Source organism: Gorilla gorilla, chromosome X (genome assembly GCF_029281585.2).
Source record: "Gorilla gorilla gorilla isolate KB3781 chromosome X, NHGRI_mGorGor1-v2.1_pri, whole genome shotgun sequence".
Taxonomy (NCBI): Eukaryota; Metazoa; Chordata; class Mammalia; order Primates; family Hominidae; genus Gorilla; species Gorilla gorilla.
Window position 1 is genome coordinate 140,592,592 of NC_073247.2, and position 16,185 is coordinate 140,608,776.

Below are 16,185 nucleotides of genomic sequence, written 5' to 3' on the forward strand. Positions count from 1 at the left end.
AGTACATGCATTTTAAAATCTAGGATCTTAGGATCACATAGAGCCTCAGGAGTATGATGCTAAGAGAGGCTCTTGAGAAGGGCTTAGAAGTTAATAAATCATTAATTAAAACAAAAATATAGAGTGTGGAAGTGGGTACCTAGGCTCATTTTAGAGCTCTCCTGCCACAGATTGGTGAATGCTGGAAAAACTTCAGACAAGAGGATACAGTAAAGATGAGAACATAATTCTACTTAACATTCTGTCAGGCATAATGACTAGCCTGGTTCCCTAAGCATTACCCTACACTTCTTGCAAGCTCAGTCCTAGAACCCAAGTTATTCCTAATCAGGCAAGATTTAAGAACCCTAGTTTAGTACTCAAGTGTCCCATAATTAAACCACCTTTACTTCTAGTCATGTTCTGAGCACATGCCCCATTCTAGTAACTGAACTTTGTGCTAAACTTCTCTAGCCTTAGTTTTCTCACTCCCTCCAAAAATGAGATGGTGTGAGACTTAAATGAGATAATGCAAGTATTTAACACATAGTGAGCATTTGGTAAAAGTCACTTGCTGCTACCTTATTCATATTATCAATGTTGTGCTGGTAAACTGGCTTTCCAGAGGGGAAAAGAGGTCTGATCTATAATATTTTCTCATTCCCATGGTGCAAATACTCCTACCATAGCTGATAGCAAACAATCAACATGAAGTCACTGAAGGTAAAGTTAGGAAGAGAAGTATACACAGTCAGCTCTCACAAGCCAGTATGCACCAGCTCCACCAGATCACTGCATGACCAAAACTCTACCTTGTAACCCACTTCAAGTAATTGCCCCTATTGCTTCCTTCTGTATCTTAATACTAATAATTCTAATACTTTGGACCTATTTTGCTCTCAAACTAAAGTCCCATTCCTTATACCCAGAAGTAACCCCAGAACTGACCCAGAGCATGTTATCATCCCTCTCTGATCTGACAATGTCATCAGTTCCCTCATCTGAAAATCTCTTTGCTCACCTGAGTCTTGGAATACCACCTGCACCCAGAATTTGTATCATCAAGTAACATTTGCCTGACACACCATTTTGTTCTTGAGGGACTTCTCTAATTAAATTCATCTTCTTGAGCTGTCATCATCTTCTAATTATGGGATGGTTAAAGTTCTGTCTGGGGCCAGAGACAGGGCCTATTGAAATAGAGGTACAGTTTGTGAGCAAGAACCAAAGAGCTCACTCATCCATGGAAATAAAATTTATGCCTTTGGTCTAACTAGCACTTTATTTTCTCTATCTGGATACCAAACCCTAATTCTATGTACTAGTGGTTGAGTAGGGACACCAGAAACATACCAGGGTTTTCAGGATGCTATAGACACATTTAATGAGTAACACGCAACATACAATCATACCCAAACCATGAACTCTGGAGTTGGTCCATCATATAGAATAAATAAGTTCCAATACTCTGCTCATAGTCTCATATGTCTATTGGGTATGCTACTTGGTAGCTGGCAAAGCTGGCAGCAAATGGAAGCAATTATCTATGCAAGTGAGCATGTGATCCAATTATGTGTATAATTATGATGCAGCATTAATGCTGATAATGATGATAAAGATGATCCCATAATAACTGAGCCAGAAAAGAGAAAAGGGTAATTTAATTGGAAAAACATGAAGCCACCTAGAGCATCTGTGGGGAACTGAAAGCTCTTGGCTGTTCACATGACAGGGATGAGAGAGCAGAGAAAAGGACTACCCCAGTGAATTTTATATTTCATTAAATAGAAAGTATAAACCTCATATAGATTATAAAATAAGAAAGAATTAAGACACAGTGAAATTCACGCAGCAGGAAATGTGAATCTGATCATGCATAGTTTTGTTTTAAAATTTCCCAGTATCTCAGCGTTATCTTATGCTATGAGTTTACCCCTTAACTGTAACTGTGTGGAAATGCTGAGTGATTAAGAGGCTTGTGAATTTCTTTCCCTCATGGGGATGTATGCATACATCCAGCCTGGGGCATATCTCTCAATATCCTACAATAAAAGTGATAGAGCTCACCAAGGTCTGCATAAAAAGAAGGCTCCTATAGAAACACAATGGCCAAGTCTCACCAAAATCATCCAGCTTCTCCTATATACACTACAATTTACTGTTTGCACATGTCCAATCTCCCTTTTCATTTTTCTAGCTAGCCACCTTAACCCTGAGGCTGAATCATTCTCTTGCTTCCTCATTCTTTTACCTGCCTTATCATTCATTAAATAATCATTATTGAACATCTAGTATGTGGTGGGCACTAGATGTTTTGAGTTAAATATATACACACATGTGTGCATGTATGACAACATCTATATCCTCAAATCACTCACAAATCTAGCAAGACACACAGGTAAACAGCCAATCACAAAAGAATAAGAAGAGTTTTATTTTGGTGTTATCAGGAGGGTAAAATAGGAGCCCAGAAGGGAAATACTAAATCAGACTAAAAGAGTCAGAAGTTTTCTGGAGGAAATAACTTCTGAGACAAAGGACAGGTAGGAGGTAGCCAAACAAAGAAACCACAGTGAACAAAGCAAAAACCCTGTTCCCATGCATCTTCAATATAGGAAAAGACATACAATACAAATAATATTTGTGTAAGAATGCATCATTTCGTAACTAGTGTAAAAAAAGTATATCAGGGTGTAAAAACAGAGTAATGGGGTGCTTTCTTTTTTCTTTTTTTTCTTGTTTATTTTCGGGGTGCCACTTAAATAGGATTTTCAGAGACACCTGGATGAAATATCTGAGCAGATTTGAATGACATGAAGGAGCAAGAAGTGTGGTTATCTGAGGGAAGAAGGTTCTTGGCCCTGAGACAAGAACATGTTTAAAGAGTTAAAGGATCAACAGAAAAAGCGGTGTAGCTGAAGTTCAGTGAACAAAGAGAAGTGGAAACTTAAAACAGAAAGCAAGTCAAAAAGAGATCACGTGGGACCTTGCAGACTGTGACATAGAGTTTATTGTTTTGGATTTTTCTTGAACCTCAGATGTACAGAACTGAAATAATCATAATTCTTAATTCAAGTTATACTACCATTGACTTATAAATCATCCTTTTCATCTATTTATTTTAATGTCCTAATAAACATCCATGAACCCATTGTCCAACTCCCAAACTAGAATATTACCTATGTTCCTCTACTATACTATACCCTATCTCCCCCAGAGGTAACCACTGTTCTGAATTTTATATCTACCATTTTCTTCCCTTTATATTCATTTTATCACATTTATGTATTTTCCTTTCAAATGCTTTGTTTTTGAATTTTACAAAAAAAATTGTATTGTATGCTGTCTTTCGAGTCTTGCTTTTTCACTCAGCGCTATATTACTAAGGTTCATTTATGTTGTTGCTTATAGCCGTAGATCATTCATTTTCACTGATATAATATTCCATTATGTGAACATTTCACAACTAATTTATTCATTCTCTTCTTAATGGTTATTTTGGTCATTCCCAAGTTTTTTCTACTATAAGCAATTCCACCAAAAATAGTCCAGTAAATATCTCCTCAGGTAGATATGCTAAATTTTTTCTTGGAATACACCTACCATTGCTGCTAGGTGATAGAATGTGCAAATGTTCAACTTTAAAAGATAATATCAAATTGTTTTCCAAAGTAGCTACACCAAATTACATTCCCAACAACAATGTATGAGAGAGCTCACATACTACACATCCTATCTAAAACTTGGTATTGTCAAGTTCTGTAAATTTTACCTGTCAAAAAGATGTAAAATGATATCCATTGTGGTCCTGTCCCTGAGTATAAGTGAGACTGTGTATATTCTCATATTTTTATTGATCATATAAGTTTCCTTTTCTCCAAAGCACCTAATTCTTTTTTCCCCCATTTTTAAATTAGGCTATTTTTCTTTGTCCTGTCAGTTTGTAGGATTTCTTTATATATTCTTTATATTAAGGCTTTTTTGATTGCATACATTACAAATTCATATTTTTCTCCCAGTATGTAGCTTGTCTTTCAACTTTGTTTATGGTATTTATTGATGACCAAAGTATTTTTAATTTTGGGAGTGAAGTCAGCAAGATAGCAGAATAGGACCTTCTGGCACTTGTCGCCTTGCAGAAATGTCAATTTGAACAACTATCCATGCATGAAAGTAGCTTCAAATAAGCTAAGGAATCCAGGTAAGGAATAACAATATCTGGCTATAGCACAGAAATAAGAAAAGGTGCATTAAGGTGGGTAGGGAAAACAATTTCACATTCCCCATTTCACCCCCTACCAAACCCAGCAACACCGTATGGAGAGAGATGCCTTCCATGTGAGGGAAGGAGAGTGAAGTGAGTACCTGACTTTGCCACGAACTCAAGCACCAGGCCCACACCAGTGAAATCCAGCCCGAGGCCAGCCCCCACAGTCCCAGTCTCAAGGCCCACTCCTGTGCCAGGTCTGCCTTTGTGGACCCAGACTTCAGTGTGATCCCACAGACACAGGATCCAAGATTCAGGGTGTAGGCCCACCCTAGTGAAATCTGGTACTGTTCCAGCTGACCCCCATGGACTCAAAATCCAAGCCTTTTGCAGCAGACCCAAGCTTCAAGCCCACCCCTGAAATAGGACATCTTGATCAATGGCATAGCTAGAGAAAAGATAGGGAGAGGCATTTTGATTTGCTTTGGTGGGAGTAGGGAAAGGAGAACAGGGAGCAAGGTTAGTTTTATTAGGCCTAACTCTGGTCTTCCCAAGCTAAGGAGAACTTTTGTAATCAGACATCATATGTCACTCCCCACTGTAAGGAAAGTAGATGGTACAGATGCAAATAAAAGAATAATCATTTCAGAACAATTCTCCCAAGAAAAGGTAATCTCATAATGACCACAACGTTCACAATCAAGTGATAGAAAAAAAGGCACAATTCTAACTGCCCCATCTATGTATATCTCTAAAAATTGCTTATTTCTAGACTCCCCATTGCAGTGACGTTATTACCTTTTCGCCTGTGGCTGAATCCCCTATACCAATTGCTCACCTGGATGCCAGTGTGTTGCCTACCACTATACTTGTTTGACACCATGCCTGTTAGACACCAGACAGCTCTGTCTTGTTGACACTTGCTACATACATAACTGGATCGGAGTCCAGTTCCATCTTTTAGACCACCTTGCCTCCCCTAGTCATAGCTGACCCTTATATGTGTGACCTATAGTACCAAGGCATAAAATCCTCTTTATTATTTATAGAAATCTTATCACATTTGTCTCTCACATTTTTTTTTCAGGCAAGTGATCGTGCTCATCCTATACAGGAGAAGAATAAAAATATCTTTGCATATAAGGTGATGAACTATTTATTTTATTCAGGGAGCAATTGTGAATACATTGCCCTTTATAGTGTTCAGGACTACCACATACATTTATGCAATGAACAACATGGCCAACTGTAGAGACCCCAAATTGCCTACCAATATACCTGCATGTTAATGTCCAATGGAACTAAAAAACCTCAGAGAGATAATCATGAAAACAGTTAGCTCTAATTAGGCAAGGAATTTCAAGGGATCACAGTTCACAATAGTCAAGATGACTATGGCCCCCTGCTGTTTAAGTGAATGATACGTTTAAATATAAAGCATCAGAGTCGTTAATCACAGCAGTAAATTTATTAAATAAAATTAATTATGTTTTCAATAACATAAGATTCTTAATGAAATTAACTCTAGGAGGACCCCAAAACACAGCCAAATTGCAACTGAACTTATCAATATATGTGTGTGGGACCCAACTGGTCCAGGCTATAAGTGGTATGGAATTTAAAAAGTACAGTTCATGTAATACCCTTAAGAACTTCTGATTAACAGTCCCCTGAAAATACTTCTTTTTTTTCTATCCTACCCCTAGCTCATATGGCTTTTACTTCCCCTCAACCTCTCTCTCTCTCTAGTTCCTTTATCATATAGCTTGGTTTAACCTCACTTGATAATGTATTCCCCTTCTCCTCAAATCTCTTTTGTTCACTCTTTCTCTTTTGCCCACTCCATGATTATGCATCACAAAAATCTAGGAACCAGTCTAGCAAATGTAGGCTCCAAGAGGATATGGTGCTTAAGAAAAGGAAGAAAGTATCTGAAGACTCTTATGTTCATAACATTTTTCTTCATCACGCATGCAGTGCAATTCAATGTAGTTCTTAGAGAGTGACATGGAGCACTGTGCCTGCATGTAACTGCTGGACAAACTTGAGCCCAGTTAAGCTAGGGTGTTGGTAGCAGCAGCCCAAATAACTATCACTTGACCAAAGATAGCCTTGCATTTTATGTATTCTATTTGCCCCACAGTAACTTTTAAAGAAGTTGAATGATTTTGAATAAATTTTTACACTATTAAATAGTATGGAGTTATAAAATAAGGAGGTGCCAAATGGCATCAAGCATAATCAAAGCTTTATTTTGGGGGGAAAATGTTAATAACTAAACATGCTTTCAGATTTATTGCTGTAAGGAGGTAGGATCAGTTTTGATCTGGACAAATAATTCAAGTCTTGTTTTTCATTATAGAATGTCAATTTGCCAACTTTACTCCTATAGCAGAGACTACTAAATGTCCCCCAATATCCATTTTCCCTTTTTCCTTTCTTTAGTACCTCTATGCTTTGACTGGGCACATGGTGATCCAGAATTAAGACTACGTTCCTTGGACCCTCTTGCAGCTAAATATGGCCATGTAACTGCACTATGGCCAAATAGATGTAAGGAAAAGTGGTGGAAATCTTATAAGAAATACCCTTTCAAAAAGGGAAAGTTGTTCTCTTCTTTTTCCCTTTCCTTGCAGTTTAGAATGAGGATGCATTGGCTAGAACTAAAGCAGACCCCACCAGGAATAAAGAATGACCTTGAGAATGAATGGCGGACATAACTGAGCAATGAAATGGAAGGATCCTGGGTCTTGAGACTGGAGCTAATGCACAACTGACAGCTCTGTAACATCTAGCTCTGGTATCTTATATTAGTGAAAAATTAAGCTTCTTGTTGAAGCCACTCATAGGTTGTATTTTGTCACCGACAACCAGACCTAATCTTGACTAAAACAATTCCCATTAACTAAAACTTATGTGTCTTGCTTCAATCAGCAATACAAAATCTCTGCAGTTGAGTCACTTGCCAGATGGCTGAAGCTTAAATCAATAGCTATCCAATTCCTGCCAAAGGCCAAGTTAAAACAACTAATAGTTGAGAACTGAATAAAAGACATGCTATTCACCCATTCCTTGAGGTCTTCTATACAATTTACATCCACTTAAATTATCAGAAAGCAGTACAACTTGGCTGAAATTTTAGTCATCTGACAAAATGCTTTAACTGAAGTGTGATTTGATATGGTCTTTCACCTAGGAGGTGGGAAAGATCAGATAGAACTGTATATAAGATTTTATGAGAAAGTAAGAGGGTTAACTGAATTCCTTGCAGATTATTTCTATGTTGGCTGAATCAGAATTGCCTGTAAAACTGATAAGTAGTGCAAACATAATTTATTTTCCAAACAAGGACACTTTTAGGAGTGAAAGAAGATGCTATAATGCATACGTATATCAGGAAAACAGGCATAAACCAGGACTATCCTTGGAAAATCGAGATGCCTGGTCACCCTGCATAGATAGGGAAGGAATACATTTTTGGTTTTTACTAAAATACCAATGAAATTACCTTAAATTTTAATATTGTCAGCAAACTGCTGGAAACCGAAACTACCAGAAAAAGTGATCTGGTCAGTCAGCAAAGCCCAAATCAGACAGATATTTAATTACAACTATTAAATATAAGGAGATTGTTCCAAAGTTGAGAAAAGACGTTAATATATGTATGAATTATGCAGTATCCTGATTTCAATATTTATTGTCTCCAACAAATTACATAAATTCATTCAAACATTTGCACACTCATTTGGTTGATATATGTGAACTCATTTGGAAGCTGCTTCTCCATAGTGCATAGGTGCTCAAATCCATGTATGATAAAATAAAGAGGGGTTCCACAATTCTTAGAAGTTATATGTGTTCATGAAATAACAATTTATTCTTTTTTCTTCTTCCTTTTTTCTCTTCCCCTTCTTCTTTCTTTTTTTTTTTCCTTCTTCAGACAAGTCTAGTTTGAACTTGGCTTACTTTATACTATCAAACACTAATATGTTTATGGCAATTTATCACTTTTATCTTCACAGAATAAATACAGGCTTATCAAATACGCTGAATGGGTTATCTGACTTTAAATTTGAGCTCCATAGACTTCTGTCTCACTTTGTCTTCCTCTTATTCTCCAGTAGGGCAGAAGCTCATTGATAAGCATTAAATGCATTTTTCTGCTAATGAACCTATCGACAACAGATATGCAGTATTGTTGACTTTTATACTTTGTTATGAGCAACCCTTGATTCTATTCATGTATCTTTGGTACTCATATTCTCTAACTATAAACGCACACACACACTGAGTATTCCCTATGCACCATGTTTTCAATTAGTCCATATTTAATGTAGCCTTATAGAGGCCTGTAAAACATACTAAATTGAACTCACAATTGAAAACACCACTAGTTTATTTAGCATCATTTAGCCAGTATTGGCGCTGGGTGCTAACCCAATTGACAGCTTAAATCTTACTGTTTGGAAATGAGAGGACTTTACAGAGCACAGGCTCCAGATCAACATAAAGAGAATTTAATGGAAAGTATTTCCAGATGCTTTAACTTTAAAATGCTCTCCCATCAACCCCAGCCTGTCAAGTAGTTAATGATCATAAACAAATGCTTGAATGCACTAGAAAAATTGCTATTTAAAGCAAAATTACAGTCAATCTTCTGGTAGAGCAAAATTTTTTCTTGAAATGAGAATAATCATCCCCTAATTCATATGTTTTGAAAAAGTTTTTCATATATGGTTTCTGAAAGCTTCACCCATCCTTCAATTCAGGTCAACAGGTATTTACTAAGTGCTTAGAATAAGCATTCCTCTCTTTTACCAGGGTTGGCAGAATAAATTGGCCCACTTTGGGTCAGATGCCGATTCCTCATACAATTCACTGTGGAGAAGAGGTGGGATCATATTGTACTAGCATAGCGACTCCTGTGGAAATCATGTGGATTTTGGGTAAGGTATGGAAAAGAATGGATCCTGAAAAAGGGAGTGTTCTTACATAACACAAAAGGTGTCCAATATAACATAACATAGCATAACATCACATTACATTACATTACAGAAGAAGCTTGAAGAGAAGACCTTGTCTTTAAGAAACTTACCATTTCATTTCCACATTTCAGAGATTTTAAAATTAAAAAGCCAGTATAGAAAAGAGGCAAGAATCAGGATCCTTTCATTAGGAGACTTTTAACCAAGTCCAGACCCTTACACTACTGAACTAGGTGGCTGTTTTCTGAGGGCTTTTGTTCCTCATCTATCAAAATAAGGAGGTTGGAACAGAAAATTTTTTTAAGACTGTCATCTTTCCCACCTAAGGAAATTGTATCACCATCCATCCAATTGCTCCAACCAAAAATCAAGAAGTCATTCTGAATTCTTCTTTCCCCCTCCACCTCCAAATCTAAAACCTCTTCTTACCGAAACAGCTCCTCACAGTCTCCCTCATCTCAACATGTGGTGACTCTAATTCCTTTCAGTTGCTCAGACATTAGGATCATCCTTGACTCCTTTGTCTCACAACTCATGTACAATTGATTTGTAAATTTTGTCGACTTCAAAATTTATACAGAATCCAAGCACTATGCAATATATTCAGTCTAGCCCAAACCATCATCATCTCTAGCATAGATTACTGAAATAGCCTCTTAAATGGTCTCTATGCTTCATCTTTTGCCTCCTTATGGTCTATTATCAACACAGTAGCCAGAATGATCCTGTTAAACATAAGCTGGATGATATGACTCTTCTACTCAAAACTCTCCAAGGGATTCCCGCATTATCTTACAAATCAAGGTTCTTACAATGCCCAACATGAGCTTCCCCATTGCAGAACCCCTTTAATCTCATTTTACTATCACCCTTGTCCATTCTACTCTAAGACACACTGGTTTCCCCACTGTTCCTCAAACTACCAAGTACATTTCTACCTCCTGATGTTTTATTTGCCTAGAATAGTTCCCCCAAATAACCACATAGGTTTCTCCTTTATTTTCTTCAAGTTTCTGCTCAAGTGTAACCTTACTAGAAAGCTTTTTTCCTTACCACTCTTTATAAATAGGGTTACATTTTAAGGTTCATATGTAACCTTATTAGAAAGCTTTTTCCTAACCACTCTTTATAAAACAGCAACCTCAAACCCATCCCAGTACTCCCTTCACGTCTTATCCTGCTTCATTATTGTTCATAGTTCTTATCCCCATTAGTCATATTACATTTTTCTTCTTTATTATATCTATCTTTCTGCTAGACTACAGGTTCCATGAGGGCAGAGATTATATTTTGTTCACTGCTCTATTCGCAGCACTTACAATAATGCCTAACACAGGGGGTAGGACTTAAATATTTGTTGGAAGAAGGAATGAATGAACAAATCCAGTTCATCAGCAAGTCCTATCATTTCAACCACCAAGATGTATATTAAACTGGCTTATTTGTCTCCAACCCACTGTTGCTACCGTAGATTAAGCTTCCATCATTCTCACCAGGATCTATGCAGCAGCCCTCTATGTGGCCTTCCCACCTCCACTCTCACCCTCCTACATCTGTCAGAGTGGTCTTCTAACAATGTATATCAGATAATTTCCTCTCCTACATAAAATACCCCAGTGGCTTCTCATAGCTTTTAGGATCAAATCCAATCTCCTACAAATCCCACCATGACCTAGTTTCTACCAACGTCTCCAACCTCATTTTTTAATCACACGTTTCCACATTTTCCATTCCTAGTAGGAACCATCTCAGTGCTTCTTCTGTGCTATTTGCTCTGCCAAGATCTCTTCTGACCTTTCATGTTTCAGCTTGTCTCCTCTACAAGAAATATCTTCCTTTTCTGTATAAAGCAGGACTCCTGTTATCACCATTTCACAAAGAGCCTTCTTCTTCTCCTTTGAATATATTAAAATTCATAATAACAGTAATATTTGTACATTTATTTGTTTAATGTCTGCCCAGCTACTCTAAGTTCTGTAAGGTCCTTGTTTGGTCCCTGTTTATTTTGTTCACAATATATCCAATGCTTAGCAAAGTATTTCTGATATCCTGAAAAAGTATTAAATAATGTTATCTAAGCCAATGAAATTTAAGTCCATGTTATAGTTAATGTATACATCTTACTTTCTTATTAAGTTTCTACTTTGGGGGTTGAGCTCCAAATAATATCACATAAACCAAAAGGAATTACAGCTTTCTTATTTGACTTTGACCTTTGGCAGATAGATAAAGACCCTTTCTGGGAAAAAAAAAAAGTTCAGTACAGTCATGTAATACATAATGACATTCCAGGCAACAATGGACCGCATATACAATTGTGGTGCCATAAGATTATAATACTGTATTTTTAATACACTTTTCTATGTTTAGATATACAAATATTTACCTTTGTGCTCCATTTGCCTATAGTATTCATTATGGTAACATGCTGTACAGGTTGGTAAACAAGGAACAATAGGCTATACGATATAGCCTAGGCGTGTGGTAGGCTACACCATCCAGGTTTATGTAAGGACACTCAGTGAGGTTTGTACAATGATGGAATCATCTAATGATGTTCACACGATGATGAAATTGCCTAAAAACACATTCCTCAAAACATATCCTCTTTGTTAAGCAACACATAACTGTATTTGTGGTAACAAGCAGTTTACACTTTTAACTCTTCAGTTACTGCCACCTCTAGGGTGGGGACAACCCTGCGAAATATTTTTGTGGAACTCTTTACTATTTATAAAATTAGGTTTTAAAATGAACTGCAAAATTCATGGGCCCATTTGAGGTATATACAGTGACTTAATAAAGATTTAGAATGATGGGTCGAAAAGCAATGCTTATGTATTTGTTTCTTGTCTGATCTGTGCATATAAATATTATTCATGTTCAGGGACCATCTCTTTTTGCACTTTATTGTAAATATGCCATTCTTGGCTAATTTTATATTGGCCACTATGAGAAAAACAGCGATACTGTTATTCACGAGTTATGGCTTTTCAGAGCCCATTTAATGAAATGATATAAATCTTATCTCTTCAGTTCTGTAATATCATTTACTTACTGTTCATTACATCATTCCTCATGATGCTGCAGCATCCATGCCTCACTCTCCATTAATACTGGCCACAAATGTAAGCCTTGCCTAGGGTATGCAGGAAAATGTGAATAATAATTTGTTTTCTGGTCATGTTAAATTTTTACAATTTGGGGTTTTATAGCATAAAGGTAGAACAACACATCCTCCAATCATGTCTTCTCTTCAATGCTTTGGGCCACAATTATTACATTCCTCAAATATGGTTGCTTTCAACATTGACTACACCCACTGACTTCCATACAGTACCACCAGCTGGGAAGATAGGCCAGGGACCCATGGGCAGAATGAAAAGGGTGGTACTACCCATGCAAGGAACATCTGTCCCTCTTCTGGCACAGTTTAAGATCAGCCTCAGAAAATGTGATATCACCACATCAATTGAAGGCAAGAGAGGACAACAAGAAGAACTTTTGACATAGCAGCGGAATAGTCTTGAAAGCCTTTAGGGAACATAAATGCGACCATCCACTGTCTGAGAAAAGACACAGAGCCTGTGCAAAAGAATGTGGTGACTGTCCTGGGTGCCAGTAGTGCGAAGGTGAGGGGTTTAAAAAATGCCAACAGCTGCCCCCACTATCCTCTGGTGCTATAGGGAAATGGCTGATACGCAGTTGGAATGCAGATGGAAAAGAGCCAATACTTAGGTCAATGATGCCCTAAAATTTTCATGTATTTAATGCGAATGAGAGTTGTCCAAAATCAATATCTCAGTACCTATCTGGCAACCCAACATTGCACAATCACTGGAAAATATTCTATCAGCTAGTGGTAGCTATCAATTTACCAGGCTGCCCTCTTGGAACAGGGTCCCATTTAAAGATCCGTGAAAGGATTTCATAGGAGTGAGTCTTGGGACTCATTAATGCAGCTGATTGACCCCATATTCAGAACAGAAGAACAGATAGTTCTCTGAAGAAGAGAAACTGGGACTGAGATCCTCACAGGTACCAGTCCACACTAAGGGTGACCTAGTGGAAGAGCTTTAGAAAATTTTGAGGAAGGCTTCTTTGCTCACAAACTGCCGAGGACATGAGGACAATTTGGTGAAAGGCATCTACCACAGTTGAAAAAAATTACAAAAGCTAAGCAAACCAGCCAAAATGCTTGGGCATTCCAATCAGATAGCTTTCTATACAAGATCATCACTTTCACGGTAAGCTTATTTTTATAAAATGTTAAGATTAGCAGAAAATCAAGCTGTCCTTTTGAGTGCATTTTCCCTTCTTGTCTAAAGCTTGTGAATTAAAATCACTATTTTTGGCAGATTTGAAAATAGGATGTGGGTATTAGAAAAGATGACATGGTTTTTCTTCTTGAACCATTTGAAAAAGAAGTGCTGAGGAAGGCATCATTTTTAGTGTGCTCTTTTAGCGACTTGGGAAGAGTTAGACTGCTTTATTGCTTGTGAACACACAGGCTCCAGGGCCCTATATTCTTAGGATAAAATGAGCTTTGGGACCTGAAGAGCCTCCACAGAGGCCTCTTTTATTGCTTACAAACTTCCTCTGTGATTAAGATCCATCCCAGACCTCAGCAGTTACGTGGCACAGACCCCCACATCTGCATATCTGCTAGCCAATTTCCTCTCTGCATAGGGGTTCCCAGACAAGTGCTAGAATTGGATGATTTTATTCCTTTCAGAAACGAATTGTAAAGCTGACATCCGGAACTATTATAGTGAACACCTTATGTCTGCTACACAATGGTCCTTTGCAAAGTGGTTTCCCTTTTAAGTAAAAGCAGTTGTGGCTTTAGAAAGTTCTTTTTTTTTTCTTCTGTATATGTTCTTCAATATACAGTGAGTACAGAAGAAAAGTAGAAACCTTCTTCCAATACAAATGAAGGAAAGGGTACCAGGGTGGTGGGAGAGGGGTAGGGAACCTACACTTTCTCATACAGGCATTCAGATTCCATTCCATAGAAATCTTACACAGTTCCAAAAAGAAAGAAGAAATATGTGTTCCATATGTATTTTTATGCCACACATGTGAATCAGAGATATTAAGAGGTAACAGCTTTCCTCAGGAAGAAAAATAGAGCAGCACATTTTTTAAAAGTACTATTCAGAGATGAAAATGCTATGTTTCATTAAAGGAAGATAGAATTTACTAATCTATGATTAAATTTTAACAATGATAACCAAAGGGTTTCTGATTGAATTATAAATTAACAAGATCATCTCTTCTGAAACCCCTAAAATCTTGTTTCTTAGACTGTATCTACACAATGACTGAGTCACTGTGTTTGCAAGGATCATCAAACTAAGCCACAGACCTTACTGCCTATGATATAGTTGCTCTGTGAGAGCAGCAGAGTATTTGGTTAGATGTGTGTACGAGACTGAAGTCTTAACTCTTTCTTCCAAATTTATGGTTTATGATATCCTGGGTGTATTAGTCAGGGTTCTCCAGAGGGACAGAATAAGATATATATGAAAGGGAGTTTACTAGGAGAGTTGACTCACACAATCACAAAGTCAAGTCCCACAATAGGCTGTCTGCAAGCTGAGGAGCAAGGAAGCCAGTAGTGGCTCAGTCCAAGTCCCAAAGCCTCAAATGTAGGAAAGCAGACAGTGCAGCCTTCAGTCTGTGGCCAAAGGCCTGAGAGCCCCTGGCAAACCACTGGTGTATGTCCAGAAGTCCAAGGGCTAAAAAACCTGGAGTCTGATGTTCAAGGACAGGAAGCATCCAGCACGGGAGAAAGATGAAGGCTGGAAGACTCAGCAAGCCAGCTTATTCTACCTTCTTCCACCTGCTTTTTCTAACCATGCTGGCAGCCGATTGGATGCTGCCCACCCAGATAAAGGGGGGGGGGGGTCTTCCTCTCCCAGTCCACTGACTCAAATGTTAATCTCCTCTGGCAACACCCTCACAGGCACACCGAGAAACAATACTTTGCATCCTTCAATCTAATCAAGTTGACAATATTAACCATCATACTGGGTGACCTCATCCCCTTTGCTAGTTATAGAGCAGGGTGGCTAAGAAGGTCAAGGTGAGTATTCAACCCAGGCAATCTGGCTTCTACCTTCACTTCTCCAATAAAACAGCTCTGGTAAGGTTCCCAGCATCCTCTCAATTTCCAATTCAATTATACCTCTCAGCTGAATTTGAGACTATTTCCCACTCCTTCCCCTTTGAAACCTCATCCCTTGCTCTGATAACACTCCTAATTCTTTGCCTTCTATACCTTTGATGGTTCTTTCTTACTTTGTTCCATTTTCTCTGCCTCGCCCTAAAAACTGGTGTGCTCGGGGTTGTGTTCCCAGTCTAAATATACTTTCTATTTAGATCATATTTTCTATTTAGATAATCTCATCTACTACTCTTTCATCATCTATAATTTCATCGGCTAACACCTATTTTCATCTGCTTGCTAAATCAATTGATAGGTAGATAGATATTCCACAGACATAAATGTAACAAAACTCGCTGCAATAGTCTCAATAATTTTCTTCCCCGAAATCCCCCACTCCCCCCAAAAAACCACACCCATCCTCTGGTAATCCACTTTTCAGTTAAAGGGATCACCCTTCCTTCCAATCACTCATCATCTTCTTTGATTACATCTTTGACCTCAACTGTCTCTTCCTACCTCTGCAAATCAAGAACTAAGAGAACAATCCCCTAAATCCCATTCAACTCTATTCCCTTGGACTCTCCTCCTCCCTTGATTCAATTTTATTCAGGACTTTTTGTCTCTTTCCTGAATTGTCGCACTAGTCTATTAACTATTAACTATGTGCCCTGCGTCTACTCTCTAACCCCTAAAATCTCTCCTTCTTTCTCAAGACAGAGTGGTTTTTCTGAAATACATCTTTGATCAAGTCACTTCCTTCCCTTATGAAGAATTCAGCTTAAGCAGATTCCCATTGCCTACAGATGCGATTCAGTCACTTTTATAGAAGAACAACAGTTACA